General features: G+C 41.1%; 1 long non-coding RNA gene across 2 annotated transcripts in view; it reads right to left on the bottom strand.

The window, feature by feature from the left end:
- Window positions 1-22,862, bottom strand: part of LOC108895904 (uncharacterized) — a 229,066-nt gene that overhangs the window by 113,702 nt on the left and 92,502 nt on the right. For both annotated transcript variants that reach the window (XR_007815071.1, XR_001963042.2), the window contains exon 3: window positions 22,713-22,848. This is a non-coding gene — a long non-coding RNA (uncharacterized LOC108895904). The remainder of the gene's footprint in view (window positions 1-22,712; window positions 22,849-22,862) is intronic.

The following is a 22,862-nucleotide window of genomic DNA, read 5'->3' as shown; positions in this document are numbered from 1 at the left end:
GTTAGTTAACGCAGCGTATAGGCAGTTAATTACATGCTGCATATATACTGCATGCTACATACTCACTATCCTTTTGAGTTTGCCTTACTGTTTAGATATGATCTGTGTATAAGGGTGTTTTCAAACATGCAGTCTGGCTGTGTAGGACTCTGGTTGGTTCTCCCCTCTTGGTACTATTTGTTTGGGCAGATCTGAACACAGCAATCATACTCAAGTGCGGGTCAGAACAACTGCACCAAAACCCTATAGAGGGAAAGGTGTCTTTCTTTGTCATGGGATTGTGAGCCGACCTCAATCTCACCCAGCTACAAAGTGCACTCTGCGAGTTTGAGCAGTAGTTCCCATAGTGTGCACTGATGATGTAGTGAGACAAGACGGGCAATTAACAGTCGCTACCAGCCAGCTGATCCGAATCTGCAAAGAGGCACAATGCCTTCTTGATATTTGGGCACACAGGACCTAGAAATCAAGCATTAGCAAGGACTGATACTCTAAAGGGTTAAATATACTGGCAGAGTATGGCCTGTTGATGACGATCAACGCTGGGGGACATCCCTACTACTTAAACTCCTGTCTCCTGCGCTGTTATGACTGTCTGTCTGTAGAGACCCCTTGAGGACATGAATGAAACATGAGTGCTGCTCAGCAAATCTCACAGCAATGGGTATTATGCTTTAAAATATCTTGAGTGTAAAGTTGACTTTTTGTCCAAAAGCCCAAGATGAAAAAGGTCCACCCTCAAACAGGGGCTGAGTAAATTTCAAAAATGACCTGTGGATAAGATGTTTTTATACTGTGAATATGGTATTAGTGGAAAGGTCGGGGGTCACCAAAGGCATTTAGACAACATAAATACATAGGCATAATAATGGCAATTAAGAGAAGATATTTAATGACACAAGGAAGTATCAAATGGTCACCAAAATAATTAAGAATCCTCCAATGAGAGACTATGAATATTCCTACTTTCATGGCAGTTTCAAGTTGAAAAACCAAACTCTGATAATGTCATCTACTCACTGCAACATACCTAAATATTGTTGCTGTCCAAGCACTTTTTTTGGTTGCCTCTTTCCACATTGTACCATCTTGCCAGCAGAGAGAATGGAGGTGATAGATGATGATAGGGACCTCACTTCAGTCCAGTAGACACCTCTGGAATAAGATGGCACTGGATCTTTGCAGCAGAAATGTGCTTCTAAAAAAAAACTCCATAACAGACTTTGCTATCATTCAGCACAGACCAGGATCCCTGAGGAACGGTCCTCACATCTTACTGAAAGTGGGTCTTACCTTTACAGTAAGTAAATTCAGAGTATTCGGAGTAAAATCAGATACATTTAAAACAAATTAATTAGGGTTGCACAATTCTGGAAAAAATGAGAATCACGATTGTTTTTTACAATTCTAAGCAAAAAAATCGTGATTCTCTTTTTTTTGCAGCCCTAATGGTCTTTGTTTCCTTTTTTTTTTGCACTCATTTACCCAATACATGCGGAAGTGTAACAGAGAATATAAATGAGCCTGATATAGAACAGGCAATATCTTTAGCTCTGTAATTTCCATGTGCCTATGGGAGCTTGACCGGTGTGTTGATAAACTGTGTAAGGTTCTGTGGCTGCCCCCTCAATGTCGATTATTCGATGCATCAGCCTAGAAGACCCTGATTCAACTCACAGAATGTCAGTCGACAAGTCATTACACATTGTATTAGCTGCCTCAGAATTCACACACGCAGCACTGCAGGAGCAACAGAGCAACAGGCTGTAAACATTACAATCAAATCTGATGTTGAAATAACCAAACCACAAAACTAACTGTGTTAGACACTTGATGAAAACTGGGGGAGAGTGACAGCCCGATGTAGGCAGTGTGACTTGCTCCAATACTCTCCACTCTGGTGTCAGATGGGTTCTACCTGCTGAGAGCTGCATGTGTGTCGCAAGAACAGACTCAACTAAAGTGTACTACCAGTGTTATGACAGTGTCAACAGGCTGGTGAGAGAGATAACTGCACTATGACCAACATGCTAACTTTATGTCTGCAGTATTTCCGCTATATATACTTTGTTGTGGCAGCTCCCCACGGAAAGTTATTGCCGCAATATTATAAAGTTTCAATTGTTTGCATTTAGAAATAAGATTGCATAGAGCTCTGAATCAAGATCGCAATTTTAATACGGTTAATTGTACAGCCCTAATTAACCCTACTTTTTTTGAAGATTTGTTTGTATATCCTGTGTTTAAAGCCCTTACCATTCCTTAAATGATCAAATCTGGCTAGGCTTCTGTCTAACTGAAGGAGAGAAAATTTCCAAAAAATAAAAAGTGGGATGGAAAAACCATTACCGCCCAGAGACAGCCATTTAAATGGCAAAGAGTTCCCTTAGCAAGTCTTAATTGGTTTCAATTAATCTCACAACAGGATTTAGCTCCTGATTTTCAAAACAATGCAAGCAGTTTTTTTAAACTCTCGGCTTCTTCCACCAACCTGTTTCTTTTCTCCTCTAGTCTACCTCCCCCTTTTTTTTCTCTCCATTTCCCTCCTCAGTCAGCCATCTCCCCTATGCGATTGTTAATCTAATGCCACTAGTACAGGAGCTGATGCCGCTCACCTGATACCACTAAGTCTCAGATGACACACTCGATACAGGTACAATCAGACGGCGACAGGCCCAGGAGCCCCGCAGCTTCACTAATGTTTTTTAGCCACTTTTAGAAGCCTCGGTCCCAGAGTGGATCATTAAACTGGAGAATATCAGTGGCAGATGAACCACAGGCGCAAGAGCTTGTTGGATCACTCCCAAAACAGAGCTGGAGAAGAAAGGAAGGCAAAGAATGGGATAAGAAGAAAGTTCTCCCTTCGTCTAAACATCGCTCATTAGCAGAAACAGGTATGCCACTGAATGAAGTGATAGCACAAATGGTAAAAAAAGAAAAAGATGTCATGGAAAGTAAGAAGAAAGACTCTGGGGTGCTGACAATGAAGGAATGACAGTTCCATGCTGAATAGGCAGGAGTGTCTAATCTACTGTTAGACATCCGCATCAAAAAATGTCTCTACTCCAACAACCGTTCCGCTTCCTGTCAATTAGGTGCCAGGAAATTGCACGCACATTTGTCCAAGCGGGAGAAGAAAAAAAAAACACACACACACACATACACACACATACTTTAACAACATAGTCGAAAGAGCGCATGCACCCACCCACGCATGTAACACACACCTCATCAAGCTACAGCGAGTGAGCCATGATTAGTCTATCCGGGGGCCCAGCGTGCAGTGCGTGTGGCTATGCATTTGCTTGACTGAGTGTGTGTGAAGCAGCTATTCTCTATGATTTGTTTGACAAATAGAAAGTGAATGCAAAGAAACCATAATTACACTTCCTGAGGTAGCTGTGAATTTTGAGGGGAAAAAAAACTTCAGTGAGGCCTTGAGACGGGGATGTAGAAGACCACTGTTACCTGAATAGTGATGACGAGTTGAAATTACCAGACACAGAGAGCTGAATCAAGTGGAGAGCTGCCATGAGCTAGCAATTAGGCTCTGGCACCCTGTGATACACGCTGCTACCATACTTTCAAATGAGACAAGCAGTTCCTCTTCGCCACTACTTCTACAATTGGCTTTGACACACAGAAGAATGGTCTGCTACCAGTGTCATTTTCAGAATTAAGCCTAATTAAGTTAATTCTGGCAGAGGAACGAAATCTTCAGGTACACCACATGCGCGCACATTGTGATGGCAATTATGTCTGTGCACACTGGAGGCTGTTGCTGCCCTTTGCTCCTGCCTCCTCCGCCCTAAACACCAGTCAGCCATGTTGCACTTAGACATAACAAGCTCTCAGAGATCGGCTGCGACTTTTCTGTCACTTACTTGTCTGTTGTGACTTTTTTTTAATGAGGTAAAGGGTCAGTATCCAATTTTGACCTCAGCACTGTTGTACAGCACATGACTGGTATTTAAAAAAAGGATGTTTGTACAGGGATGCTGTAGCATGGGGAGTCACAGAGGCAAACTTGATGGAGAATGATGCCTGGAGGCGGAGATTTCTCATGACTTTTTCTGCATGAGCCGATTGGCTGCAGCGGCGGCAGGGTAGACGCTGTTTATTTCATTTGGTGCATGTTAAGCGCAATGTGTCGGATAGTCTGTTCTCACCGCCTGGCTGCTCTGATCTCATCCCCTCACAGAGGAGTTTTATATAAGCCTCAACATCAACATAGCTCTCAGTGACGATTACTTCAATGGAGAGGAGAGGAGAGGAGAGCATGAAGGAAAGGAGTGCATGTTGAGGAGGAGGAGGAAGAGATGAAAGGAGAACAGGCAGAAAAGCAAAAACAAGAGCAAAATGGGGAATAAAAAAAGGCAAATGAAATGGAAGGAGAAAAAAAAGAAAGAAGGGGAGGAAAAAGTTGATGAGATAAGGGCTAAAGAAGGAGGTAAAATAAGAAAGAGAGGAGAGAGGAGGAAATGAAAGGGAGAAAGAGTAATAATGAGAAAAGGTACAGAGACGGAGAGAGAAAAATTGAAAACAGATGAATGGGAGGAGAGACGAGGAGATGAGAGGAAAGAAAGAAGTCTAGGGGAGATGAAGGGCAAAAGTAGAAAAAGAAAGAAATGGGAGAAGGTGGACAGAAAGGGAGGAAGAGAGAGGAGAGGAGTGGGAGAGAGGGGACAGGATAATAGTATAAGGAAAGAAGGAGAGAGAAAAAGAGGAGGGCTAATGAAACAAAAGGAGGGGAAGAAGGAGAAGAAAGAGAAGGACATGAGGAAAAGAAAAGAGAAGAAGAAGGGGGTTAAGGAAGAGAGGCAACATGGAGAAGGAAAACAGTAAAGGAGGTGAGGGAGAGGGGAGAGGAGAGAAGAGGAGAGGAGGATGTTCTAGCATAATTTCTCAGATGTGAAAAAAGAACATTTTTCCTCTGTCTTTCCTTTCACACATGTCCTCCTCCTCCCTCAACATCACTTCGACTCTCTCCCCACTCCTGAGTACACACACACACACACACAAGCGTGCACACACACACACAAGCACATACTGTACCCTCTCTAAAATGTCAGTCAATCATCAGGAGTGCTCGGTGTTCTCTGTGTTCGTCTTATCTCTCTTGACAGAGTCGACAGTTTGTGTTTGCTCAAACAGCAGATCAGGAGGCCGACATTAAGAGACTATTGACTCCCTCCAAGTGCTTAAATAAACACATATCTGCATCCAACGCCTGTCAGCCTTCCAGAGTCTGAAGATGTGCCGCATGGACTACCGGAGACTAAAGTGTAACGGTGTGTGTGTGTGTGTGTGTGTGTGGAAGCTGTGTGCACTGAGGTTCAACCAATAATAGAGGGTTTTTTTTTCTTGAGGCTAACCCTCATTTCTTCTATTAGGAAGCTAATATTTCTGCTGATATTTGATAATTTTAAAGCTCACTCTCACATAAATAGCGTTGCCATATGCAATAATGTGTAGGTCATAGATGTAATTTTAGTGTTTTTTTATGCCCACCCTCACCATCTGTCTCCTATATACCTTTGATGGATACACCGATACTTGTTAACGTTTGAAGGTACACAGCCCATCAAGATGACTGACAGCTTCTTGGGTGGAAAGTGACTAATCAAAGGGAAAGACAGCTGGACTGCAGTGCTATTCTTACCTGCACTGTAGCTATAAATTAAACTATTGTCATGTCAAAAAATGTTAAGGGCAACGCACGTGCAGTAGCAAGTACATATTTAAACATGGTGTAAAAATACTAATAAAACTGATAGCAACAGTTCAAAATTGAGGACGTGTGATTGTGTTCTTGCACAAGACTGCCTGTAAGTTTACTATGTAATCATGTGTGTTTGATGTTGTAGATCAAACACTACACACAACAAATCGTTACTGTCCCCTGAGGACAGGTTGTACAGTAGGACATAAAGGCTCTGGTTTATTTTAGCTGCTGGATGTTTTGGTGGTGTGCTACAAACCCTTAAACCCATAAGTTAAAAAATACCTCTGGTATTCTTGAACCTGGGCTGTAGTTACCATGTTTTTTGGGTGTAAATGATTGATTTACAAAAATATTTGGAATTGGTGCAGTATTTAGCAAGAACAGATAAATAGCTGGTGCAATGTACATATGTCCACTCGAGTGCTTGTTTTTGCCAGGACAGGCTCAGATTGTTTCTGTAAGTGTCTGACAACATTGTGGATAGGATTCGTACAGAGATAGACCGTTTCATTACAGAGTAAGATCCTTTTTGCTTAACCAGAAACATCAATACATATCACCACCAGACTCTGTTGACAAAAACTGTAATTTTACTGAGTAGAACAGGAGTTACTGGAGTCACACTGCCTCGATTGGTTACTTAATACTGCACCAATTCTGAAGATTTTTGTCCCTATTAATTATTTACAACAAAAAACATGGAAAAATAAGGCAGAGGTTCAAAAAATACCAGAGTTATCCATGAGGAAAAGCATGGATGAATCCTCTGGGAGAAATTTTACATACAGAGTCATTACATGCAGTAAAGACCATATGGATGGAGCAGAGGCTTAAACTGGACACGGTGTTCATGGTTGCAAATCACGCTTTTAAGAATAATTGGACCTCAGGGAAAGGAGAAAATGGTCTAGACCAGGTAGAGACATGAATGTTAAAAGGTCAACTCATGTTTGAAATGGACATTGTGAAATGGAGGACGTTGTATATAAGTCTGTCATGCCTAGTTGTTTCATAATGTCTGGAAATTTTTCCGTGTTTGATTACTAAAAACCAAGCTGTTTTTTAATAACTTAGCTTCTGATGCATAATAAGCAGCTCATTTGAGCTTTTGTCCATTTTATCCCTTTTACAAGAAACATTTTTTTCACTGTCATCATTGCAAAACAGGACATAAAAGCTGGGTGAAAATGTATCTGCTCCTATTTTTTTTTACCCACTGTCAGTCACTTATATTCACTCACTCAGTCCTTTAAAAACTTAAAAACTTTGTTAAAATTGTTACCACTGGTGGCAGTCACAAAAAACTGAAACAATGAGCCCTAGATAAAGTTATCCCTTACTGTGGATCAGACAACTTTTCCTGAAAGTCTTTAAAAGTGTTATGTGTAAGTTTCTGCTATTACTATATCGACAATGTAATGTGACAATGTGATGTGACTAATCAAAGGGAAAGACATGTATGTAAACAGCATTAACAGATGTTCACATACCAAGAGCTTCTGAGGAGGATATTACAAGACAGGACAGGGCTAGCTAGTTATTAAGCTAATCGCAATAGAAAGAAAGAAGTGATAAATAAGAAGCAAAACAAGAGTTAAAACTGGTGTTACTTTCCACTGATGGAGACAGCTCTTGGCGAGTAAAGGAAGTTTAATGCTAAGGTTGCAACATTTCTTCCAGGCTGCTAAGTAAACAGTGGTTATTGCTGATGTTGACTATGTGACGATAGAAAAAACTTACATATAGTACCTTTAGGTACCTGACAACTACAATCAAATTTTGCATTTAGTTCAAAATGCTTTAAATGCTAAAGACAGAATAATAATACATAATATGTGGTTAGAACTATAAAAACAACTCTGGATCTTTCAATACAAGGCCAATATTGGCTTACAGTATCGTCAGTCGAGCTCATGTGTACATGGACATGCACTCTCCCCGGCACACAGCAAATTACCTATAGGACACAGTCATTATCTCCATTCATACGGAGGCATAAGATGATTATCGAGTATGAAAACACATAAACTGTTTCTGCTGACGGATGCAGCAGAGGTGGTGGGAAATTTCACTGGGGAAATCTGAAATTCATTTGCCCATTTAGTTTTCCTTCCTCACGTGGGCACTGAACGGTATAGAGTTCGTCATGTAGAAATGAATACTACTATCTGTGTATCCTTGAGGTTTATGAGGGGAAAAAATCAGATAATAAAGGATGCAGAACATGAACAAGAACTAAACGTGTATACATGCAAACCACACACACACACACACACACACACACACACAGACACACACATTGGAGTAGTTATCAAGCCACTGTGATCTTGCCATTGATCAGTGCGCAGATCAAAGCGAGGAGCATGGCTGCAGAACTGTGTTGGCTAATTACCGGGTCCTGTAAAGGATTTTGGTCTTTAAGCATGGCCTCTGGGCCTCACCCCCATAGCAGGGATCCTGTGATCAGGGCCACGGAAGACCTGACAGGCATGGAGATGAAGCCCACGATTATAAACACTCAGCTGGCATATGTTCACCATGACTGATTTGGCCTCAGCACTGCCAGACTTCAGTGCTTCCCTACAGAGGAGGCATCTGCAAGCCTCAGACGGATGTTTTGTGGTGTATGCCTCAAAAGCACACCATCTCTTTTTCATTCATGCTTTTTATGATGCTTTTCAACTTGCTTTACCGCCAATGATGGCATCACTATCGCCAGGCATTATCGCTCTTGATTTAGCATAGATATGATGATATGGGACTTTGTTACATGTCTAAGGAACACATGTGCAACAGGTCTGACATATTTAGGCAGGAATTAAGACCATTTTTACGTTCATATTGAAATTGAAATTAAAACATTATCTGAACATTATTGGCAGAATACAGACTTCTCATCTCTGTGCATTTAGATTTACAGTACACTAAAAACATCTAGCATTATGTTTCTTTCAAAACATCATTCATTGATGCAGATATAATTCATAAGTTTTAAGGTACAGAGAAGACTTACATGTCTTATTTTCAATTTTAAACGGACACATTTATACATTGTTTATACTGGAACTGGCTGAAAATGTTCTCTGTCTCAGTACGCAACACACATACACACCACTCTGCCAGCTAGCATTTTAGCTAATGTCAGTAAGTATAATGATTGTAATCCTTTCCTATGACAGTTTTTCATCAATTACTGTCCCTAGATATTTCTATTTATTTACAGCTTAAATGCAGTCCTGATTAAAAGTACTGTACCGGATAGACTAGAGAGTTTTGACATCGTAGTTTTGGATTCAAGCCTGGTTTACCAAATAAAAAAAACATTCAGAGCTGTCCCTTTCCAGGCCCTGGGCCTGAATGAATTGGGTCGGGTCAGCTTTGGACAGAAAATTTAGCCCCATGAAGTTTCTGTATTGGCTTAAAAACTCCAGTCCAGCTGTGACTTTTTGCTCCACACCAGCCCAGAGGCTGAAAGGATCCGGGCCACACACCACACTGAAGGTCTTTTACTCAGGCCAACCTTATCACAGTGCATAAACCTAACACAGAAAATGTTTCCCCGACAACCTGTCACACATAAGCATTTGCCACAAGTTATGGAGAGTCAGTGTTTGTGTGTGTGTGTGTGTGTGTGTGTGTGTGTGTGTGTGTTTCTGTTTGTACGCTGCCTGGCAGAGCACCAAGTGCACCCCTACCTCTGCTGTCAATCTTGCTCTCTCGCTGGAACAACCAGGGTATGTGGCCTCTCCTCTCTCTGACGGTACAGCTAACACACAAACACGTACATAGCACTCTCCCACCCGCTGCGCTGGAGCTGCTGATGGACACATGGGTTTGCTGTAGCACTCTCCTATTTCAATTACCCTGACGCCCCCCCCCCCCAAACACACACACACACACACACACACACACTCACAGCCCCACCCCACCCTCCCTCCCAACCCCCCTTTTCTTCACACTTCCTGTCTCTCTTTCTTGGTGACACAAAATGCACACCTCACTTCAGCAAAGGTTTATTTTCAACTTTTACTGAAATCTCTCCACCCGCCCCCTTTTTTTCCCCCAGTCAAAGCAGCATTTTCTCTTTAATCCATAGACCACCACCACTGCCGTGCCTAAAGCGATGGGCTGGAGGTAATAAAAAGGAACAAAATGGAAACACTACTTCTACCCCCACCAACAGGAGGAAGACGAAGAATAGAGAAAGTGACAGAGGCTGTGATAGCCACTCATCCGTATAATCACATCCTGCTATTAGAATACTGCAGCTATCTGATGCCATTTGTTGTATCAGTGGATAAGCATTAGCGCTCATTAGTCACATGCATTAGCTCCTGGATTGGGCCTGACAGAGGAGCTGGTGTGGGATTAATCCCACGAAACAGGGGTTGGGGTAAAAGGCTGATGTCTGGACAAACAGATGGATTGATGGATGGATGGAGAGGTAGATGTATTGACTGGTGGGATGATTGATAGATTGATGAAAGAATGGACAGGCAGTACATAAGTTGATGGATAGATTGGATGGATGGGATGATTAGCTGCCAGATAAGTGAACATGCAGCCCAAGTCCACATGCAGGGTTTGACCGAAATTAGGTTTTGAAGGCAGATGCCAATGCTTTTTTGATTTGAGATAATATATGCTGGCATTCATCATCTTTTCATCAGGAACCTGTTAAAAACATTTGCACAAATTCACCCTGGTGCTGAAACTATTAGTCGCACAAAATGTATTCGCAATTTTGAGAAATATCAAGCACAACTGCCAAACATTCACTGCTCTCAGCTTTTTTAAGGGTAACTACGCCCAGAGACCTTCAAAATCAGGACTTAGACGTCATCGGGGGGGAAGAAAGCTCATGCTGAACTTGAGTCCAGAACTCAGACTAAAGTCCAAATTGAGTCCTGATTTCAGGACTTGTAACTTGACTATGACTAGAGCACTGATGACTTGGACTTGGACTCAGACTCGAGATTCAAATCGCACTCAGGTAATGGGGACTCAAGTCCAGTCAAGTCAGTCAGTTTTATTTATATAGTACCAAATCACCACAGAAGTTTATATGGAGCAGGTCTAGACCATATGACTACAATACTGGCTTTGGGTTTTGGACTGTTGGTCAGAAAAAAACAAGCAATCTGAAAACATCACCTTGCGCTCATATGATGGGCATTTCCCACCATCTCTGACATTTTATATCTCAAATGATTAATCAATAACGAAAATAAACAGCAGCTGCCCATAATTTACTCATACGTTCCTGCTTTACATGTCTGAGTCTCTGAAACTTGTTTTCTCTATTCCTTATTAGATCATATGCTGCTCCGCTATTTGCAAATAGCAACAGTCCAGTTCCCCACGGGCATCATTAAAGTTTAATCAAATCTGAATTAATCGTGCGTGCTTGTGCTGAAGCCGATCAAAATGTCTCATTAGAATCAATCATTCGGGTTAAGGACTTCCCATAAAAATAAAACAGCAGTGCTGATGGGTTCTGGAACAAATATGTAATCAAACAAACACATTGTCACATCAGAGATGCATGACGGCGATACTAGCTAATATCTGATTTTAATGAAGCGTCCAATACCCAGCACAGACTTGCAGACAGATGACAGGTCTGTGCTCCTGTAATTCTTGACAAAGTGACAAATGGTGTCCCTCCATGTCTGTCTTTCCTCTCAGTGGGAGGGGGGGAGGCTGGACCGGCCCCAGTAAATGTTAATCAATAGCACATCCCTATTAGAGGCAAGCAGATGCCACCTCCACCTCTGTGCCGCTCCGTGTCTTGTCCAAATGAAAGCTCGGGTCAGAACCACAGCTGTGGCACACAAATGCATACACACACATTCATAGACACAGAGAGTGAATGATGGATGAAAGAGGAGACAGAAGAAAGGGAAGGTTGTCTGCAGGAGTAAAAAGAAGTGTGTTAGTTGAAGGTGGCCAGCACAAATCAGTGCAGAGTGGGAGCTACGGTGCTGCTGAACTGGCTAAAGTAATGAGGCCGGCATAGCAGGGAATACGGCTAATATGGAGAGATCAAACTACTGGTACACCTCTAGGAACATGCTCCCTGGGATCCCTGCACTTAGATGTGACACCCCGCAGGCTCACACACACACAACGACACACACACAGAGACCACACAAGGCTTCATGCTAAGTATATTTTATAGGAATTATGATGTTTTCAATTACAAAGGATGCATGGAAATGGCAGAATACCAGGGGATTTCATGAATATTTCATGAATATTACAACAGTGTTCTTACCTTAACTTCAAGCCAAAAATATCTTGTTGATAAAGACGTGATGGAGATGAATAGAAAATACTGGTGTATGTTTGAGTACACAATTCAAAAGTGGCAGTGGACATTTTGAAAAGTTGTTTGTAAGATATTTGTCCACCACAGCCCTCTAGTTTTGAGACTTTATCTTCATTAAATAGTGAATTAAAATGTTGCTGAGTGTATTTCTTTGTTTTTGTGTCTAATGAGCTGATCAAGACTTTGTATTTTAGCTGTGTTTTGCACAAAGTAAGACAGTTAATTTGCTTGCATGGTTTTGTTTGTTTTGGGTTTTTTTTTAATTCCAATTTTTCAAAAGTTTGTTTTAATTGGTTTAGCATTTTACAGAATCACAGATAAGGAGTCGTAAGGAGGCAGCATTTTCTCAGCATGGTCTTACTTTTACAGTTAACATGTTTGACAAGGCATGTCAAAGTCTGTGCTATCTTTTGACAATATAATATTTTGTCAGTTAAAAAAGGATGTGGAGAGTTAAAGTTTTCAAAGTGTTCCACAAATTCCTCGTTCTTCAGGAAAAAAAACAGCATTTAGATCCTTTACCTAAGTAAAAGTAATAATATGACACTGAAAATACTCCATCACAAGCAAAAATTATACATGTTATATCACATCGACTCCCGGTCTGGCCAGACCTTTACTGCGTGTCATTCCCCCACTCTCTCTCCCTGTTTCCTGCCCCCCCCCAGTAACTGTTTGCATGTTAATACTGTAGTATGTGCACAATGTTGTATATTTACAATTAATATATAACAACTCTTAAAAAAACGTACTGAATGTAAGTATTAGCATCATACTGTGAAATATGTATACTAACACATTAACACAGTCAGCATGAAACCAGCAAACGTGCTGGTATACACTGCTAACTGTTAGTTCACCAACATTCAGCTAAAAGCACAGCTATGCTTGTAGCCTGCTAATCAGGCTCCTGACGATTCAGAGCTCTGGAGCTGGGCTAAAATTACAGTTCAACCTATTGTTTTCCATCTGTCACTACCATTAACTCAAACTGTATATTATTTACCCTCCAGTGGTAAGAATTTATTAATAGTGCTGTTTCTCCAGTTTGTCTGTGCTGCTGTGAAACAGACTTTGGTTATGTTTTAATCACAAGCTTCTATGACCACAGATTGGATGTGAGATATTTCCCATGTTCCCATGCAACATGTGATCAGCTCTGTTAGTGGCAGCAAGTATACAGTGCAGGCATGCCTCCTGCTTCCCAGAATCCTCCTGGCCTTCACGCATGCCACCTCAAACAAAATAAGCAAGAAATGATGCCAAACATCCATCTGTGCTGCTCATCTGGCTTTATTGTGGGTTTGTCGACATTAAAAAAAAAAAAAAAAGGTAAATAAGACAGACTGACTGAGAGGTTGAAAATACAACGACGACTTTCTTTTTGTGAAGGACACACATAAAAACACACACGCGCCTGCACACACTAGGAATACAAAGTAAAGGCTGTAACGGCACCCGAGGGAGGCCTTGTCAAATAAACAATGAGACACAATTAAATGACATTATTATATGAAACTAGCTCAAGTCATCAGGGAGAGAAAGAGAGAGATTTACATTTGCATCCTTCATTAGGTAATGGAGTTGTCTGAATGCTGACGCGCTGTGTCAGGACATGTCAACGCCAAAGCAGACGTTTATGTTCCCCTTGTACAGCATCCCTCTCACTTAAACTCTACAGGCCTGTCAGAGCTGCCTGAGCGAGGCAATCGCTCACTCTCACACATTTACAGTGCACACACTCTCATACAAAAAGAGGCTGTATGCATTCAAGCATTCTCTAAACTAATAAACCTGCCTATGGACTTAGCCAGTCTTAGTCTGAAGTGTCATTAGAAGTGGCAGGCAGCTGTGGCAGTCTGTGAGGGGGCTAAGAGGCTTGAGCTCCCACCGTCTGTAATCCCTGCAAACAAAGTACACGGCATGCTGCAAAATAAATATATAAGTAAATAATACATGCAAACATGCTGCCACATACACACACACACACACGTCTTACAGTAGGTGAAAAGAAAAAAAGACCTGAAATCTAAAACTTCAAAGCGACAGTGAAAATGCGCAGTCATGTATATGGCAATCCGCCTTAAAAAGTAATCTGACACACTGACGGCTACGAGAACAAGCACGTGTGTGAGGTGCATAAACCCACACACACTGAGACACACGCACATTTCACTTTTAGGGAGGCAGCGGCATAAGAAGCACATTTGGCAGAAAGACACACACTCACACATAGCGCTTGCTAAGTGGTAATAAAGGCCAAGGCTTATTAATGGGACAATCTGACAACCAGCAGTGCCATGCTGAGGTTTCACACACACACACACACACACACACACACAAACACAGTTTCATGATAGCTGTAAGTTATTGGAGAGGAGGTAATGTTGCCGGGCAGCGTCTCCCTATAGTCACATTTCCACTTGGAGATGAAACAGCTAATTGGAGATGGGACCTTCTCAGCTCTGCAGACTCTAGTAATGGATTTGGATGAGGACAGCCCCCCTCCCACCCTGCCTTACTTCACATTTTATAATCCTCTCTGCTTTATCTGCTCCCCAGCCCCCAACAAAAACACACCTAAAACCAGTTTACCCTCTATTTCAATTTAAGATATAGTCATTTTACCCACCTTTTAAGGCTGGTATCATTGCATTATGAGAAGAGAGACTCTCACACTATTTTTAAGTTGTTATAATACAGAGATTTATCTAATGATGATCAACAAACTGAGGTCATTGTAATATAAACAATGGGTCACCTTTTTTATTCACTGCAACACGACAAGAAAGAATAATTCTTTCCCACATAAACCCCCTCGGTGGGCTTGTCTTTTCTTTTTTCAGCTCCAGCTTACTGTGAAGCTATTGAGGCATTTGAGATAGTCTTTCAAAACACTCACAGCTATTACATCTTCTTATGTGCGAGTGTTTATCTCTGTCACCGTCTCTCTTTTTTCCCTCTTTTCTGCGTCTCTTTCTCTCTGGTGCTCCTGGTGTGAGGTTCCCTTTGAAATGCTTTCTAATTAGCACGTACAACACACAGCCAGGGTTAAATTAAATTGCTAAGATACAAGAGGTCAACGGCTCTGCAAAGACCGTCAGCACAGATAATTGGGAGATATACTTTTTCTTTTTTTTCTTCTTCTTCTTCTCCCTTCTCTCTTTGCTAAATATCCATGATCAAAATGACACTGGATGGCACGCAGACAGTTTGGCAGGGTGGCGGTGAGCTGAAGCAAAGGCGCCTTATGAAATATGAATTTATTTTTAGAGATAGAAGAAGACAAGTAATTAGGGAGTGCAGAGAAAAAAAATCGCTTTCATGTCTCCTCTCACTCTGTCTTTACCCAAACGCTCCTGCACCTGGGAAACAACTTGTGTAAAAACAATATATCAGAGCCAGTGTGTGGTTTTATGAAATATAAGATGATGCAGTTCCTTGACTGTATATATACTGCATAAAATCACATTCTAGTGTGTCCCAAACAGTACTTAGCAAATGCAGGAAGGATTTGGTTTTTAGGCATGAACTTTTCTGTAAATCAAGTATCACTGTGTGTTCCTTCTTACTTTTTCCGTTCTGACTGTAGAAGATCCCAATTTTTGGCCAAGGCCTCTTCAGGTAACTGTAACCAATTATCTTGCGTCTCAGTACCGCTTAGTGCAATTATTTCTCTGCTCCAAGTAGTCCTTAATATCCACTTTGATTTGGTCTTTTATACGCTTCAAAATGTGAGCATTTAATCAAGAGTTTCTTTGTTTCTATCATAATTTGGCTTTGGGCTGTGATCCAAAAGGTCAATTTTGGTTTCATAGAGGGAGGCTTCTCAGATCACCACCTTTGAGACCACCAATACATAAATACTGCTGAGTTAAAAACTCTATAGCAACAATATAAAACTCCATAGCAACAATATTTTGCAGAACAAAATATGAAGAATACATCACGTTGTTGATCTTTGTTTGGTAGAAATACTTTTCTGTTTTTACCAAGAGGCAAACCACTTGAAAGTTGATTTTCATAGTGTCCTGAAATCAACAGACGGCATTGATTGACTAGAATGTAGGAAACAGCTGTTCAGAAAGCTGGAAACCTGTGTATGTATATTGTATGTGATTTTTATTGAAAGTGCAAAAACGTGCATCAATACACCATTATTTAAAATCTATAAAGGAAACACAACAGTCTTTTATCGTTTTGCATAAAAATATTAAATCCAAAGGTAAAATTCACTTTAAAGTTATTTTTACACGTTTAGAAAAACTGTGTCTGGTTTTATTCCGACTGTGGGTCTGTTCTGTCACTCAATGGTTGTTGGTATATTTGGCTTTGGCTCTGGTGGATAACTGACCAATCACAGACTTCGCGAAAACCATATCTTCTCATCAACCATGATTTATTCTAAATTGGTAGTTTTTTAATGTTGCTCTTCAGAATCACTCACATTTCATAAAAACACAGAAAGGCATCCAAATTTACTATACAGAGATCATTAGAACATTTTGGGAAACATAGGGACATCACTGATTTTCCACGACATAGGCTAAAATCAAGTGTACTATATGTAGTTTTTACTCAAAAAGTAAAATGTATTTAATGTGTATCAGTGTAATTTAATCCCGATGTTGGTTTTCTGGTTTTCTTGTATACATATGAAGTTTCTTAGTGTTAATGATCACAAATAATGACACAAACAAACAACATGTTGCTATTAAGACTTGTAAAAATACCTATGAGCCAAACCCAAGTCTGAAGTGAAGTAAATAAGGCAGACAACAAAAGATGTATGAAACATGGTGAGTGTGAGAAAGGGAGGGAGAGGAAGGCGGGGGGGCACTCTGGGAAAATGAGAGAGCAATATGTCAGCATGGTAACACCTCTAAAAGTCACCGAAATGCCAGGTCACCCTGCTCGACGGGGAGAATCAAACCACATCGCGAGTGTGTGAGAGCACCTTGCATCCCATGTCGGGAGTTTACAGAATCACAAGCGCACACACACGCACTCAAAAACAGAGCACCAACTGACTGCTGCTGCCGCTGTCAACAACTCGGTCATCGACTGCCTGTGATTGCTTTGTTATACAATTGCGACAAAGCTTTCTGCCTCTCCTCTTTGATGATTATACCCTTAATAAAGCCTCTGAAGGTGGAAGGATGACATGCTTGTTGAAGCTTGTGTGTGTGTGTGTGCGTATCTGGCTCTGAATTTGTGCTTTATTGTATGTCACTGGCACATTGTCTCACACAGAGGTAGGTGGGAGGATGATGAAGAGAATGTGCGTTAAAAATTTATTTCGGCTTCATTAATATTTCACACGGATGGGTGCGATGTACAAACCGATGACGACAACCAGGCTCCAGAAAAAGCCTCCCACAATGCTCTGCGATGCCTGTTGGCACGACCTGCTGAGCTTTGCTTTGCTGCAGAGTAAACAATGTCTCCTCTTACCACGGTTTCTAAATGTAACTGTTTGACTTTGACTCCGACACAAACTTGAACTGAGGCGAATTCCTACTATTCTCCCTCATCTTCCCTCCATCCCCCACCCTATCTCCTTCTCCCCCCTCTCTCATCATATCTTAGCGATCACTGAACCTTGAAAAATCTCGAAAGTAGAAAATTCTTGGTAGCTGAAATATGAGACGTCTGCTGGGATGTAATCTTGGAGCTCACCCACTGACTACCAGAATCAGACAGATATTGTGTTTTAGGAACGTGCTGCATTTTCACAAGGAACCTTAACAAAAAAGGAGAAAAAAAAGATATATAGATATATACAATTATAAGAACAATCAATCCTTTCAAATTAGCTCCACAAGCACAGAGGCTGGGGTGTGCAGTGTGGTAGCACTTTGAAAGGTTTACCAAGGTAGTTCTTTAAGTCTTTGTTGGAATAATCTCTCTGTAAGGAATAATCCCTGCTATTGAATAAATATTGATACTGATTATAGACATATCCCTCATTATAATAAACACTACACGCCTGCATCCACTGCCAAAGACAGGACACACACTATCGCCTGGCTGAAAAACACACTCTGTGTCCCAAACTCTGTACATAACCCCTGAATTCATATGTACAGCACAATTGGGTAGTTTTGTTGAAATCAATTTATTTCTCAGTTATCTGACAGTGCTAGGAGGAAAAAACTCATTTCACGTAACTATCGCAATTCTATTTTTTAAGATGAGTCCTAAATTTATATTTCTCATTTACACTGAGCTTATGTAATGACAGCTAGCTACTAACTGTAAGCCTGGGAGCTAGCCGCTCAGCCTGTTAGCATTGGTGCATGAACGAAGACCTGTTGAACCTGTTGGGCTATCATTAAATGATAGCCCAAAGTCAACAGTTTTCAGCTCACAGTGAATAATCGTTAACGGTTTAGCTTTCCACAAAAAGCTAACTGCTAACCATCTCCTTACCAGAAGTTGCAAGTTTACAGCAGCTACATCAACACTGCAGCCTGTGAATCTTTGATTAATTTCATTACAACAGTACTTTATTTAACTCTATCATGAAAGTACTTCATTTAAATTCATTACAACATCATTTAACTTGTTGGAAGATGGAGGACAGTGGAAGACTTCTATATTGACCTATGCTCTGAAGACATCTTAAGTGATATTCCTTCTGACAGCTTTAAGACAGAGCAGGGGACAATGATGCTGCTGAAATGAAACTCTGAAAGACTGACTGACATGTGATTTACATTATCTTGTAATCCCTACTCTGACATTTTCTAGATAAAATGATTAATCAAAAACTGATTAACTGTCCAATTAAATAACAATCATTTCTTGTAGCCTTTGAAATAAGCTTTAATTGTCATGTAAAACTAATTTCATGTGTAAATAGTCTTCATATACACAACACTACTCTATAATGTCTCCTTCACTGCACACACACACTCACACACACAAATCATAGCAACTCACAAAAGCCCCCCAGTACATGAAACCTCAAAGACTATTTACTGTGTGCTCAGCTCTGAAGTGCTGGGCGGAGTGGGAGAGAGTTCAGTGGTAGACGGTGGTGGAGTCACCAGGAGAAGCAGAAGAAGCGCAGCTCTCAGTGGAATCAGCTCTGCTCATTACAGGAGCGGAGGAGACACTTTGAACAACACACTGTGTTTGGAACCAGGACACACAAGACTGAGAAACCACGTTTAATTAAATGACATCAGTGACACTGGAAGGAGAGTGGTGAAGGTGTTCACCTACTAACTGACATGAGAGGGAGGTGTGTGTGTTTGACCAGCATTTATCATTTGTATATTTCAAATGATTTTGGCCATTAAAGTTCACTTTATTTCACTATTTGTACGTTTAAAATATGATTGATTCCTATTAAATTGTTACAATCAGGGAATTAGGTAATGGCAGGAGCTTTGACCCAGGATTTTGCACTACTGATCCACAGAAAACTAATAGCTGATACTGTTGACCTCTGAGGAAATAGTTACACAGTAGCTCATTAGTTAGCAACACTGTCAGTGAGCTAACAAGTTTATGTTTCTGTCTATAATAACAAAAGTCTAGGAAATTTCATTTTACTAAAAACAACATACGAGGTATGGCTATTAAAAAACGAGACTGATGCTGTAATACAATTTTATTGAACATAAACATTTTTCAACGTCTTTCTCCTTCAACAAACTCCCATTTCTGCATCAACACACCACTGCATTCAGGTCTTACACTGATCAAAGCAGTGCAGTAGGTCTTCTTCGGAAGACTAAGCTAAGCTAATCATTCAATCAAAACAGTTTATTACATAACAGATCATCATGTTTAGGTAAAGTCTGCATATCAACAAATACTTAACCAAGGCACTTAACAAGATCACATTCAGTTTTGTCTCAGAGTCTAGAAGACGTACTGTAAGTCTCTGTCATGGTTAGCTTGGCACAAAGATGTGTGATGTGATAGAAGTGACTCACCAACACCAAAGCTTCTGCACACACATACATCACAGTGCATCTTTTGTACATAACACATGTAGCAATAGAAAATGAGACACTGTGGTTTAACCGGCAGCCCTACAATTTGAAGCAAGCTAGCTTAGACTGGGTAACTGCACACAGCTCTCCAGACGTCCTGTCCTCACATACTAATTTTGAACCATTTGGTGCATTTTGACCAATGAGAAAATGGTTCAGAATGTGAAAATGCAGCTCACAGCTGGAAACGGAAAATAGTAAATTTTTTATTTATTTATTTAATTGACAATATCAGTAGGCATTACTATGGGTTGGAGAGGATGGAGAAGTTATGTGATCACTTGAAAAGAGCATGCAGCGGTCTACGGGCAAATATCTGTGATAACAGTACAAACCCTCTCAGGTAATCAATGCAATCCACCATCCTGCTAGCTGTTTACTTATCGTCTTACATTGTGCAACGCCCTGTGTTAATGACACAGCCCTGATGACAACTGCTCTGTTGAAAACTGGTGGAAACACATGCTCTCTTTCCACTCAACACATAGAGGCTTAACTGATGCCAACCCTCCATCAAACTCCTGGGAAACAGCAAACAAGCCGACTCCCAAATGTCAAGGTAACTTGCACATTACTGCAATAGTGCAACTACTTTTTACTGAAAAGAGCAGTCACAAGTCTGTCAAGTGTTAATGCCCAACACATCATCTGGCTTTTGCTCAGAGTGTTGTCGCACCCTCACACCTAACTGCTGTAAAACTACACCATCATATCAACATCAGATAACAAGACACAATCTGTAAGTGTAAGACCACACTGGAGAAAGTTTCATTTTTCACAGAGATATTCTGTCTTCCTCCTGACTGTAATCTTTATTGAGCTAAAATGGTACCAAATAAAACTGATGCCAATTAGGACAGCAAACAAGCACAAGTACCAAAATGCCAAACTGTTTGTTCTCACCAGGATTAATTCCAGTGAGACATTTTGATGTATGAAGATGCTGGTTGTTTTAATGAGATATAACATTGCACAATGCTACGTCTTTAGCCTTCTCCACCTGACATAATACAAGCCATACTTGGACATTTTTCAGAGTAGATTTTTGGAATGGTATGAATATGATGAATGTGCCCTGTTAACTCTAACCACAAAATATATGCCACAGCAACTTTTCAGCTGAACGTCACTGTATACATTTATGAATCTGTGTGTGTAAGTTATTTCATGTTTCCGTGCTAACAAAAGGTGCAACAGGCTGCTTGGCCATGGCTCCATTCTCCTCACTAACTTGGCCTTTGAGAACGAGTGAATTCTAATGAGTTTCTCCCCCCTTTCTCATTTGCACTTTGTTCACACACTCTCTCTCACACACACACACACACACTCACAGACACACACACACACACACATATATATATATATATATATATACACACACAGTTTAATGAGTGTGCCTCGTGCGTTCCTCATTAGCCACACAGAGTCTTATCGCAGGCATCAAATGCGATGCACCGCCACCTCTGACAGGAAGAGAGTAAGGAGGAAAGAGATCTTCCCTCTTCTTTCCAACTCCCTTCCTTTCTCCGATTTTTTCCTATTTCTTCTCTCGTGCTCTGAGGTTAAAACATTTCATTATGTAGCCACATCCATGCTCTGAGTGATGGCAGAGAGAAAGACAGACCCCCCCACCCCCCAAATGCACTTACATATCTCACTCTCTAAGATGTTGACTAACTTAGATCGCAGCCAAGATCTTTCCTTCCCTTCTCCTCTTTCTGTGGGCTAAGGGAGGCAATTGTTGCTATAGCAGTGATGCATATCGTGCCATGTAGAAATGGAGAGGTTGTAGGAGTGAGCTGACAGAGAATGAGAGCGTGTGGCCACCTGCTCAACTTCTCTGAGTCGCAGGACTCAACTCGATATAGCCTCCTGGCGCAGTGCAGGATGTAAAAGCCAAAAAAGAACACCTATGAGAGAACTCTGAGTTGAGTAGGATGAGCTTCTCAAAGAGTTTCAAGTGTCAGACATGAATGTCACAATAGCTTGAGTCGCATGCTTGTTTTATGACAGAAACATCAACATGACAGCAGTCTGTGATGCACAAAGTCTGTCATTGTAGTCGGGGAGGCGGTGGCAGCGGTGGAGGGAGGTGCTGGTAGGGAGGAAATGAATGAGACCAAGGCAATCTTTTCATTTTGTTTTTCAGAAGACCGAGTTTGTCAAAAAATTTCGCATAGACTTAAAAAGACTATAGAGAGAGGGCGGAATAATGTGCGGGAGTGACTGAAGGGTCTGAAGAAAAGGGGGTTAGCTTTTCAGCGCGAGAGAGACGCCTGGAGCCACTGCAGAGTCATTAGAGTAGATTTGTCACATTAACAAAGGAGGAGGAATCGGCCCTTTTTAAAGGGGGAAGATAAAGAAAGACAGAGACGTGGAAACACAAAGACGCAGGGTGGGAAAAAAGGGATTTCAAGACAGAAGGGGAGGAGAACAGGAGACAGAGAGTGAGATTGATGGGAGAAGGGAGGGGGGAGTCTGAATACATGTTGGATGGAGCAGAGGTTATTTTTTGGGGGAAAATCTGTTTATGCCTGGATTTAAAGGAAAACATCATCTTAGATCTACTTACAGTTAGGTGTTGGACATGTTTGATGTGAAGCGCTTTTCAGGAAGTTATTCTGTGATTGAGTGTCACTCAGTTTACCTGTCTGCGTTTCCTCATCGTGCCATGGCTGCTTGTGCTTCCTGAACGACCTCGGGATGACCGCAGAGAGCGTTCCTGGACTTGAGCGGTCTTTGTGGTTATGCGGGTAGGTGGTAAGATCAAGGACAGCAGCAGTCTGAAAGCAGAAGA

The sequence above is a fragment of the Lates calcarifer genome, linkage group LG18 (assembly GCF_001640805.2).
Source record: "Lates calcarifer isolate ASB-BC8 linkage group LG18, TLL_Latcal_v3, whole genome shotgun sequence".
Lineage (NCBI taxonomy): Eukaryota > Metazoa > Chordata > Actinopteri > Centropomidae > Lates > Lates calcarifer.
The sequence above is the reverse complement of the archived record's forward strand: the minus strand, read 5'-3'. Positions and strand labels throughout refer to the sequence as shown.